Source organism: Desmodus rotundus, chromosome 4 (assembly GCF_022682495.2).
Source record: "Desmodus rotundus isolate HL8 chromosome 4, HLdesRot8A.1, whole genome shotgun sequence".
Lineage (NCBI taxonomy): Eukaryota > Metazoa > Chordata > Mammalia > Chiroptera > Phyllostomidae > Desmodus > Desmodus rotundus.
Genome location: NC_071390.1, coordinates 116,244,564 through 116,256,870, shown reverse-complemented (window position 1 = coordinate 116,256,870; position 12,307 = coordinate 116,244,564). Strand labels below are relative to the sequence as shown.

The window sequence follows — 12,307 nt, the reverse complement described above, 5'->3', positions numbered from 1 at the left end:
TGTCATTCTATGTCACCATCAATTTTGGGCTGAAACTTTCTTGTTTCTTTATGGCAGAGACAGATAGTTGCCCCCCAAATTAATGTTCCCTTTCCCTAAGTAGAGCTCTCACTGGGAAGTGGCTGCTCAGGCAGGGACCACATTCTGTGCAGCTGGGTGTTACCATGTTCACTAAAGGAGTGTCCAGAGAAGTGATGCCACTTCTTGGGCTGCTCATAAAATTTTGTGGGGTACCTCCATGCTCGTATTTCTTCTTGGCTGGACTAGAAATAAATCCCAGGGAATTGAAGACAGCAAAGCCTCCACCACCCTGGGTCCCTGAACACTGTAGGCAGGAAGCTGCTGTCCTGATCTCCACCTATCAGTACTATGACTTAGAAATAGATTCCGCCATGTTAAACTTCTGAAGTTCAGCATTTGTTTAAGCAGCTAGCATTACTCTAACTCAGTGATTTCCAGCCAGTGCGCCACAGGAGTTTTAAAACACGCAATACCTGACTATTTAGTCAGGGGCATCGACCTCTTTTCCCTGAGATTGTCAGTTAAAAGTGATGACAGACAACACAACAATAGCCATCTGATGTGAATGAATCAAAATTATACCTATTTTTTGTCAGATCGGCAAAAAATGTATTTTTTGGTGTGCCGCAGGGTCTTAGTAATTAGTTTATGTGTGCCATGAGATGAAAATGTTGAAAATCACTGCTCTAAACTAGTTTGGCTTTTCTCACTTTGACAAACTCCAAATATTTATATAACTTGGGTTGATTTTATGGTAAGCATTTGTCTTAGTCTCTCTGGGCTGCTGTAGAGCAAATTATCCCAGACTGGGTGGCTTATAAACAACAAAAATTTATTTCTTACAGTATGGAGGCTGGAAATCTGAGATCAGGGTACCAGCATGGTTGGGTTGGGTGGGGGCCATCTGCCAGGCTGCAGACTTCTCGCTGTGTCCTCCCATAGTGGAAGGGATGAGCTAGCTCTGTGAGGTCTCTAATCCCATTCACAAAGGCTTTACCTCATCACCTGATCACCTCCCAAAAGGCTCCACCCCCTAAACCCATCTCCTTGGGCATTAGGTTTCAATATATGGATTTTGGTGAACACAAACATTCAGACTATAGCACCATTATAACGGGGTAAAGTCTTTTTCTTTCCCTAAGTAGTGAAAAAATATCCACCTTGATTTACTTTAGAACCCCAGTTTATCAGGCTATGTAAATTTAAGAGAAATAAAGAAGAAACTGACAGTAACCAGAGAGGAGCAGGGAGAAGGCTAAGAGGGGAAAAGAGGGGAAGGGCCATCAAGGAACATGTATAAAGGGCACACGGACAAAGCAAAAGGGTGCAGGCTTGTGGGTGGGAAGCAGGGGTGGGTGGGGTTGGAGGGTGGGGGTGGGGTGAAAATGGAGACAACTGTATTTGAACAATAAAAAATATTAATAGATGAGCACTTACATGAATATGTATATATAGTCATATGTTTACACATATCTCCCTTATCTACTGAGTAGCCATCTGTATATTCCTTAAACATCGAGTACCTACAACATGCCAGGCACTGTTGGACTGTAGTAGAATAAAGGTTAGTAAGATACAGTCCCTAGCCTCAAGGCACTCAGAGAAAGCTGCTAGCCTCGTTTTGCAGATATTCCATATATTCAGATAATTTATCTACTAGTATGACACTAGTAGAACACTGTGAACTTTTGGATCAACTCTAGAAATTCTCTGGAGCATGTGCTCACCTTCCATTTTCAGGAGAAGAGTATTCTCTAGGATCAGAAGCTCGGACCAGAATCCTCCCAACAGGAAAAAAAACAGTCCTCAGTCTTGAAGCAGATTCCCAGGAGCTGGGCAGCAGGGAGGACAGGAAGAAGGCTAAGGAGGAAATGCGATCACAGAAGCTCATGCACATCTGGGGAATAGAGAAGTTCCCAGGCCTCAAACACACAAAGACTTACTGGTAAATCTCTTTTCTTCCGAGGTCACTGGCTGTGCGAAAACGAAGCATGGACATTTCTAAAGCTGGTTTGAGAATGAAAGCACAGAAATACACATTTGTGGAATCTATGCATAAAGCTCTCATAACTTCAAAAGGTTGCAAGGAAACAACATTGTTAGGAATTTGGCATGAATGAAATAGAAACATATGATTTAGATTTCTGTGAAAATAAACTCAGCTCCAGAGGAGGCAGAGCAACAGCATCTGAGGGCCATATGCCTTTGGGTGGGCCTTTCTGTCTGTAAACCCACGAGCCTTGCAGGAAGGAAGACTCGAGAATCTCAGGCCTCAGCAATGTCTAGCTCCCTGCAGAGCCAGCCTCGTTGAGCTGGGTAATGCAGCTTGGCTGGGTATTCTAGAGGCTAGAACTTTGCTTGAAATCGGAGACACTGAAAGACGGTGCAAGAGGGAGGGAGAAGGTGAATAAGATTGAGATTTACTCCTCAAAAAGCAGGGTTTATGAAGTACAGAATATCTTTTAAACTGGATTTTATGTTAAATCAAAGCTCCTGTCTTGTCAGTTTGGGCTACTATAACAAACATACTATAGATTGTGTGGCTTAAACAACAAACATTTATTTCTCACAGATCTAGAGACTGGGAAGTCCAAGATCAGATCGCCTACCGATGCAAGATGCAGTGTGTAATGAGGTCCTGCGTCCTGGTTTGGAATGGCCATTTTCTCGTGTATCCTCCCATGGGGGTGAGGGAGGAGGTAGCTCTCTCAAGTACTGTCTTATAGGGACACTAAATCCCATCATGAGGGCTTCACTCTCGTGACCTCACTATCTCTCAAAGTCACCACCCTCTAATGCCATCCTATTGGAAACTCAGATTTTTAACCCAAGAATTTGGGAAAGGTGGGGGTGAGGGGCAGAACACAAACATTCAGTCCATGACAATTCCTAATCAAATCTGGAGGCTATCAGACAACATGGAATTATACCGGAAGGACAGCTGTTTGTCAGATCTCTGGGAATAAATTTTTGTTGGTAGTATCCCAAAATTAAGGACAATAGTGTCATGCTTCCCGCTAGAAACCACGTCTACTTGCATGGCAGCTAGAAATCTGTATAGACAACTTTGTGCAAATGGCTCAACCCTACACAGGACGTACTGCCCCAAAGGACCAGGACAGATTAAGTGACTCTTCCACACTTCCCCAATTACCAGCTGCTCTCTTGTGCCTTCCCCCCGGAAAGGGGTCCTTTAAACTCTGATCATTCTCTGATCATCAAAAACAGATATGTATTGCTCCAGAAATAGTACCATCATGCTTTGGGCTGAGCTGTCTCCAAATCTTAACTGTGATAGTGTGTTCCAGCCTGGACTTCCAACTGTCAACTGATAACTGAAAACTCTTGCGAGATGTTGTATAAGTGCCCCAGCTCCCTCAGCTCTCAATGGGATCATGCTGGAGCATGTATTTTACATACTTCTCAGAGTTTCCCCATGGTATTAAGTTCTGGTGTCCACTGTGGTAGCTAACTTAATAACAGGTGTCCTTTCTTTGGATCACTTCCCTACTCTCTTCCTGGGACTTCTAGGGAAGCCTATACTAAAGTAGACCTCCAATGCTTAGCTTGAATCCCATGCTGTAGCAACCCACCTCACTTCCTAATGTTAAGCAAGAAGCTTATAAAGTGATTTCAGGAAGTTTGAGATACATAGAAAAGCTCTAAGCAGATAAAAGATGAAATGCCCTCTAGGAAAGTCTTAAACTCCAAACAAAGGAAAGAGAACAGCACTAAGCACTTGCGGCCACCAGCAACCTCTATCAGTCATCACTTGTTGTCACATTTGCTCTCTCTCTCATTTCCTGCCAGGCTCACCCTCATGCGGTGAAGGAACAAACAAGTCTATTGAATAACCCAAGAAGTAAAAGGGATGACTGTCCAGGCCGCACAGCATCGGTGAGCTAGTGCATGGTCTCAGATCTGGGCTCAAAGCCATGGCTTCAGTCATTATTTGAATCTTTAAGATCAACTGCATTTGCACTGTTCTCTTTAGCCAGAGATTTTCCAATGATCAAATTTACTTCAATCCACCAAATTTTTTGAATAACCATCAACGATTATCTTTCACCCTTTTTGGTGATTTATTTCTTCAGTAGTGTGGTTTTCAGTGCATGCTATATATGTGTATGTGTGTGTTTTCTTTTCGATTGCCAGTGGTAGAAGTCATAATCTGAAAGTAAACTCAGTGAGCACTGTAAAAACAGAACACACTAAATAGAAGGGAAAGGGAAAGGAGAACAGAGCCACCCCCGGGAATCTATTCCAAGTGGTGCGGAAGCCCAGCTGGACCAGCAGGGGTAATTTATGTGGGCTATCCATCACTGAGGGCCTCCAGAAATATGTCCCTTCCTTTGTCAAGAGCTTCCCCATCCTGACATATTCTTATAGACTAGAATATTAGATTGGGAGGTCCTATTTCCCTCTTAGTGCACAGTGATTTATTTGCAAAACTCTGAATCACAGATAAGCTTGCAAAGCGATCAGCTGGGGAGGACACAGATGCTTCTGAAGCGTTCACCCATCATATAGCACTACTTGTACTCACCTCCATCTTCGTTCTGAACATGTACACTTCCAACGGCATGTTCAAGAGAAATTTTGTGTGATGGTACCCAAATATCAGTCAATCCATGATGCATTCATTAAGCACCTATTAGATCCGAGGCACTGAAAAAACAGCACAGAGTGGATGCCTGCCTTTCTGGAGCTCTCAGTCCAGTGGGAGAAAGGAGTTAAATCAATTACTTTACCACCACTCCCAAATTTATTTCTCAACACCTATACTCTGTTTTCTCCATGTTATTCCCATTATATCTAAGGTGACCAGACATCTTGTTTCCCTGGGCCACTGCCAGTTTATCCCTACTGTCTCCATGGAATTATTATTAACAGTCCCTTTCACTGTCAAAACTGCCTCAGTTTCTGTGGTAAATTATGTGATTACCTGACTATAACCTTCCTCTCTATACCACCTCAATCATACTATTGATTTTTTTAGTTCATTTTCTTACAACAGCTAGCCCTCCGCAGAGACATCACCACTCAGCAGGTATTGACGACATTCTGAACACCCCACGAGCAAGAGCAGGGAAGTGAATCACATCTATTTCTCCACCCTATAAACCAGTCTTTCCCGGAGATGGCTAATTCATCAACTTGTCAGGGTGGCAGTGCTGTCGTGGGAAAATATCGATTAGACCAGGAGTCCAAAGGGCTGTTTTTAGTGATAGCTTTGTCACGTACTAGGTTTCATTTCATTTACTGGAGATAAGTGGCCTTATCTTCAAAACAGGGAATACTAATACCTGCCTGGACTATTTTAGAGGGCTCCTTTAAGAAGCAGATGTATGTGAAAGTATCTCTAAACTGTAATGTGCTTACAAATGTAAGGTATTATAAATATGAAAGTACAATACACTTGATATTTTATATTATAATTGATTCCTACTGACAGAAACATATGTTTGTGTATAAAGTACAAATATTTTGAAGAGATATTATTTAAAATATTTAATACTATTATATATAATATGTAATAATATTAGCACTAAACCTGGTTTTTGATAATATCTTTTATATTATATATGGTGTAATATTTTATCTTATATTTGATATTTGGGAATAAAATGAGTCACACAGTATCTTAACTATTCCAGCCATCATGCCAACTTCTGTCACCAAAAAGAATTATAAGGTACAGTACATGCAGTCACCTGCACCCAACTTTTCAAAATCAAATAGCCCCAAATGTATCTGATTCAGTTTTGTCAGTGAACATCACATGGGCTTTCGACTTTGTCAGTCTCAGGCAGAGATGGTGTCTTGTTAACAAAATGCCATTGTCTCGTGCACCCTGACGAAAGTCTTATGTTAAGCAAAAATGGTTTCCACGGAGATAGTATTATTTTACCAGTGATAACAAAGTAGTTCCTAGATGTCAGCTATGGTGACAACAGTGTGCCTGTCACAACCAGGAAATTACTCTGGCAAATGACATATCACAGGGCTCTTCCCAGTGGTAGAGTAGATACACGCAGCATTGGAGAACGTTTCTTCACGAGGCTGTAAAGTAAACTATGGTACAGTCGGCCCCTGCTCTCTAACTTCCTCATCTCAGAGCCCTTAGAGGTGGGTTTATAATTCCCGTTTTATAAAACTGTGGCTCAAAGAGACTGTGCAAGTTGCCCAAGATCAAACAGCAGATTAAATAGCTGAGTCTGTGTAACTCTGGAGTTAATTGACGTTCTTTCCAGAAAACCACAGTGCTTATCAACATTTTTTCTTCTGTATATTCCCAGTTTGGTTACATTAACTGCCTAAGTCCTTTGGAATTAATTTTAGTGAATGTTCCTATCTTAGTCAGGATGCTTCAGGGAAACAGAGTCAATAGGATATAAAAACAGATTTATTACGAAAAATTGGGTCACACAATTATGAAAGCTGGGAAGTCCCACAATCTGCCTTGTGCAAGCTGGAGACCCAGGGACACTAGGAATGTATTCTGGTCAGAGTCCTATTTGGCCTGACATCAGGGAACTGATGATTTAAATCCTAGTATGAGGACAGGAGATGAGATAAGGGGTCCCAGCTCAAGCGGTGTGGCAGAAAACAGGAGCCTATTCCTCCTTCCTCCAGCTTTTTGTTGTGCTCAGGCCGTCCACAGATCACCTGATGTTCAGCCACGCTGGAGAGGGCACTCTGCTAAATCCATGGATTCGAACGCAGACCTCACCCAGGAACACTCTCACAGACACACTGAGCAATCATGTTTAACCAGACATCGGGGTACCCCCAATCCAGTTAAGTTGACACATAACATTAACTATCCCAGTGCCTGTAGGATGTTTATACAGGACCTTGGCAAAGATCACTGGTGCTAAACCAACACTGTCATCACTGGAGCCATTGGCTCAGATGAAGGACTTTAACCACACCCGCATAAATTGGGTGTGTTCCAGCGCACACACTCAGAGTCGGTAGAGTGTTCTTCACTGAAAACAACACTAATCGATTCGTAATGAGATTATAATGATAAGACAACAAAGGGAATAAACATCCTGCCACACACAGAATCACAAATCCATTGTATCATTGCCTTGTAAGCCATGGGGGGGGAAGCGAATTAAAGGTCAAGCAGACAGGTTTCCATGGTAATGAATGGAGTGCTCAGAGACACCAATATTGTCAGACCCAAGCTGTAGCCCAACTATACTTTCCTTACACTGGCCTATTTATATGGAGAGGGAATTAGAGCATCTACTAAATGACCGTAAAAGTGATTATTAAGAATTAGTTGGACCCGCGCCCCAAAGGTGAGGGTATGTCTTCATTGTTCACGCTGAGTGACAGCTTGGGTCTACAGAGTTAGCATTGCTCTCTGCATTTTTATTTTTTACAGCTCTGTGCTTTTAAATACTTCAGTTGGCTGGTAACTTGGTAGTGAAACACAGTGGGTACGGTTTTACAAGTGCCTTACAGGAAACAAATTAATATACATCATCTCCCCTTTTGGCACACGGAAGCCCATCTGTCCCAGTCTAACCTGCCAAGTCCTCTCAGTCCCGAGCCAGTCAGTGCTGGCTGCCGCACAGGCTGGTGTCCTGCAAGATGTCATTCACCTGCTGTCTCAAGGCTTGTATTGCAAAATTGGGTTTTATTTCAGTGTTCCGTCACTCTGAAGTCCTGTGCATGCTGCGGGGGAAAATAAGTGGAATTCATCCCCCAGCATCTGATGGTCTTTAATGCTGGGCCTGATGCACCTCTGTTGGAACTATTTAGGTGTAGCCTTGACTGAAAGCAGGATAACAGCCAGTTAAATAGCCCCTCAGGATGTCTGTCTGCCCAGTAAAGGAAAAAGAACTTGAATTCCAGATCCACTGGGGGGAAATGCATCATTAAAAGGCTAGCAAGAAAACTTGAGGCAAAAGACAGTATGCTTCAGACTGATTCTAGGAAGAGTTCCCTACTTGCAAGGGAATAAAACATTGGAATGCATTATTTAACAACATTGGGAAGACTCCTTTCCAAAGAATTTAAAGCAAAGGGTGGCTAATGTTCTGCCAGGCCTCTCTGAACCAGCACAAGGACTGGAATGCTACTCACAGTCAACTTCCACAGATTGTCCAGCGTTACCAGGATCCTAGAGCCCCTTCCTAGGAAATGTAGTGATGTTAACATTTAATTTTTGCATATTGCTCTGTGATTTCCCAGGGTGCTATTATCTATTATATTTTATTGTTATAGGAAACTATGGGGAAGATTGAACATGATTATAGGATAAATGTCATAAAATACTACCAGAAATTTTAGTTATGGTGCCCAGCGTGGGGAGGGGGACAGTAGGGAGAGAGGGCAGACAGTGAAGATGGCCGTCCTCAAAAAAGAGTTTCTCTTTGGCAAAGCATTGATGTGTGTCTCTAGAAGGTTACATTGTGCTAACCAGTCTTAAAATGGACACGCCAAAAAGGAATGAGAGACCATCCCTTTATTCTCTAGTTCTCAAATCAAGAAATGGGCCCATAAAGGGGAAGTGATCAGGCTAAGTTATGTCAAAAGAGAGGCGGAATTGAACAAAAGCATAGGTCACAGAACTCCCAGCAGGGTGTCCTTCCTGTTGGTCCACGCTGTCTCCTTTATAATTCTCCCTTCTTCCAGCTTCATACCTCATCCATACCAGAACCTGAGTTTAAAACTGATTATAAATGATCAAGAAATAATTGTACCTGTTGTCTATGAAAAACACTGCAAGCATCACTTTAACTTTTAAGTTCCAGTTTTAAAGAACAAATAAGTAGAAATAAATAGTGACTCTAGGAAGAATGATAGTAATTTCTATATACAAATACATCACAGTGTATTTGTCTATTGAGCTGCATTTAGTTTACCTACAGTTGGGTTATTCTGAATAAAGCTGCTAGGAACATTCCCGTTCATGTCTTCTGGTGGCTACAAGCACTCGTTTCTGTTGGGTATACTTAGACGTTGGAGTTAGTGAGCCATGGGAGATCCTTAGCATTTCTCTTCAAACTTCATCTTCCTTGAATTTCTCACACCCATAATGCCACCGCCATCTGTCTAATTTTCCAGCTCCAAATCTGTGTTACCTCACCTTCTACCCGACCGTCGTTCACTCACCTGTGAGTCCTTTTGACTTAAAAATGTATTATGAGCCCTGGCCACACCAGCCCACAAATGAGAGTTTGCCCATTCAGTTCCCTGGCGTGAGCCTGGGTTGCAGATTCCGTCCCTGGCCAGGGCACGTGTGGAAGGCAGCCAGTCGATGTTTCCCTCCACATCAATGTTTCTCTTCCTCTCCTCCCTCCCTTGCCCTCTCTCTAAAATAAAACAATTAAAAATTAAATTAAAATAAAATAAATTAAATTAAACTGTGCCTGGCCAGCGTGGTGGTGTGGCTCAGTTGGTTGGGCATTGTCCCGCAAACCAAAAGGTTGCCAGTTCAATTCCTGGGCAGGCTGTAAGCCTGGGCTGCAGGCTTAGTCCCCAGTAGGGGTGTGTGCGGAAGGCAGCCAATCGATGTTTCTCACATCAGTGTTTCTTTCCTTCTCTTTCTCCCCTCCTCCCCTCTCTCTCTAAAAAAAATAATAAATTAAAAATAAAAATTAAAAAAACGTAATATGAATATGTCTACTTACAACACTGCTCTCCTAACATCCTCTTTAAGCCACCATGACCCTGTCTCAGGGCTACTGAAATGACCTCCCAAACATCTCCTTGCTTCCACTTTTGTCCTCCTCAATTCCTCTCTATAGAGCATCCAAGGTTTTAGTAATGTAAATCATATCATATAATTTGCTTGCTTAAAACCACCCTTCAAATTTCAAATAAAACCCAAACTCCTTTTCTGGTTTACAAAGTCTTATTTTTTATTTGGCCACTACCTACCTCTGAAACTTTCTCTCTTGGATGAACGATGCTCCAGCTACCTCTGGACTTCCCTCTTGAGAACCCCAAGCTCATTCCCGGGGCACTGGCATCAGTTATTTCCTTCATCCAAGGAGGCTATTCCCCTGGTGTTCACATGACAAGCTCCTTCTGTCAGCTCAGATCTCAACCCCAAAGTCACCATGTCTGAGAGGCCTTCCCTAAACACCTGAGTGGTATAGCCATTCGGCCACTGGCTTTCACAACAATGTAGTTTAATTCTCTGCAGGGAATTATGACTGCCTGATATTTTCATTTACTCCTTTCTTTATTGAGTGTTTCCATACAAGAATATTCGCTCCAGGAGAACAGGGAGCACCGCCTGCTCACTGCCACACCCATGCTTATACTGTCCCTGGCATACAGAGTAAATGCACGCATGACTTTAGCGACAGCCAGGGTGCAAATGTAACATCTTCCAGCAGTGCTCAGAAACTGATATATCAAACCGGAGAGAGCAGATGGCTGGAGTAGTTCAAGTTATGAGTTTGACAGGAGGACACAGGCTTTGTTCAGGAGGTGATGGTGTTGAGGGCGTTGGCAAGAGAACACTAGAAGTGATACAGCCCAGAATCCAGGCTGGATAGCAAAGGGAAGAAGCTATGTGGGGTGAAAATATGGTGGTGGGGGGAGGCAAGACTGGAGGTCTTAACACAATGGAAGAACATCTATATCTGGAAGATCATGTTGAAAACCTAGTCAGAAAGGGAGGATAAAATAATTGAGGAACACAGACTTAACATTGCCCTCCAATGGTTCATCTGCATGACTGAGCTTTCCTGTATAAACTTAATTTATACAGCTCAGTGCTTGGCACTAATCAGCAAATATTTGTTGAATGACTGAATGGATAGCTTAATGGAAGGATACTTAAAATAATAAAGAGATGGTAATAATTAAATGAATTAATGATAGAATTCAAAACTCATTCTACCATGTTGCTTCTGGAAGTTAAAAGAAATAATATCTTTATGTAAATTTGTAAACCTATTTTCAGCAGGTCTCTGATGATATGGCTAGTTTTCTCCCTCCCCCACCTCCAGTCTAAGGGATATGCCAAACTGTTTGGGACAGCTTTCCTACAGACTCACAGTTAAGACTCTACCCATATGTATGTTCTTAGCTTCCAATTGCATTAAACTGAACAATATTTAATACAAGCACAGTAAGTTTGCTGCAAAAAAAAATCCCATTATCACTCAATTCTTCTGCACTGTCTCTATAAATCTATAAATCAATGGTATTTTTTAAAGTTCAAGATACACTAAGAACTTTTACTAAGTATAAACATCATAAATCATTTACTGATTATTTCTAAAAAATTTATTTTAACTGCAGCCAGAGGTAACTATTACTGGGATTTGTTTCCACTCACAGGCATGCAATATTATTTCAGACGGTCAATGCTGTAATTTTGAAAGGGTCATCTAAAAATAGACCTTAAATGAATCCATGGGAAATATTGCCAATAGAACACAGAGTGAATGTTGTGGCTTAAAGTTGCAGAGGAACCCAATGGGGCCTTGATAATGTAATTTCCCAGCAGTCAAATAGGAAGCCAGCACCAGGTGGCCTTGTTGACAGCCTGTCCTGTGAACCCACAGAAGGACAGAAATAAGGGAAGGAGTAATGAAGGACACAAAAAAGCAAATGAGCCCAGAGAAATTCCCAGAGCATGATGAAGCCAGAGACTTGCTCGTCAGAGTGCTGAGCAAAAGCAAAGAGACCCCATTCATCTCTGCTTTACAGTAGGCCCTTTTGTTTTGCTCATATGGTTTCTCTCTTATTCATATATCACAGCGTCAGGATGCTATCGAGAGCAAAGGGAAGTAGGAGAGAGAGAAGGGAGGGGAGAAGAATGAAGACAAGCACTTCTTTCATAGGAAAAGCATTTTCTTTCCACAGGGAAATGGTCTAAGATAAACGTACCTTCCCCAACATTCTGAGAATGGTCTCTAGGCCAACAGGCCAGTCCATCCCTGTGGGGCACTGCTCTCTCCAACTAGCTTGTTGGCTTTATTCACACCAGGCATCAGCTCAGTGCCTCAATTTATCTTTTTTCTCCTTCTGAAAATGTGATTGGCCCCACTGTCTGACGGTGATGCTGTAAAGCATGCTAAACATCCTAGAGTGAAACCTGTTCATGGACAAAAGCTCCATCTCTACGTGTCTAATTCCCATGACACTAAGCAGCAGCTAGTGTCAGCATGGTGGAGCATTTACCATACGTCAGCATTGTGAGAAACAAGCTACTTACAAGACCTCATTGGAATTTAACAATATTTATAGATGCGAATATACATCTACCAGGGAGAAAGACTTTCCCATTCTACAGCTAATGAAG

The 12,307-nt window shown here is 42.2% G+C and overlaps 1 protein-coding gene and 1 pseudogene across 1 annotated transcript in view; both read right to left on the bottom strand.

Annotated features, from left to right (window-relative positions):
* The window catches only part of LOC112320257 (transmembrane emp24 domain-containing protein 10-like), a 38,158-nt pseudogene extending 33,552 nt beyond the window's left edge, over positions 1–4,606 (bottom strand).
* FAM107B (family with sequence similarity 107 member B) overlaps positions 1–12,307 on the bottom strand; it is a 197,368-nt gene that overhangs the window by 155,121 nt on the left and 29,940 nt on the right. The window lies entirely within an intron of this gene.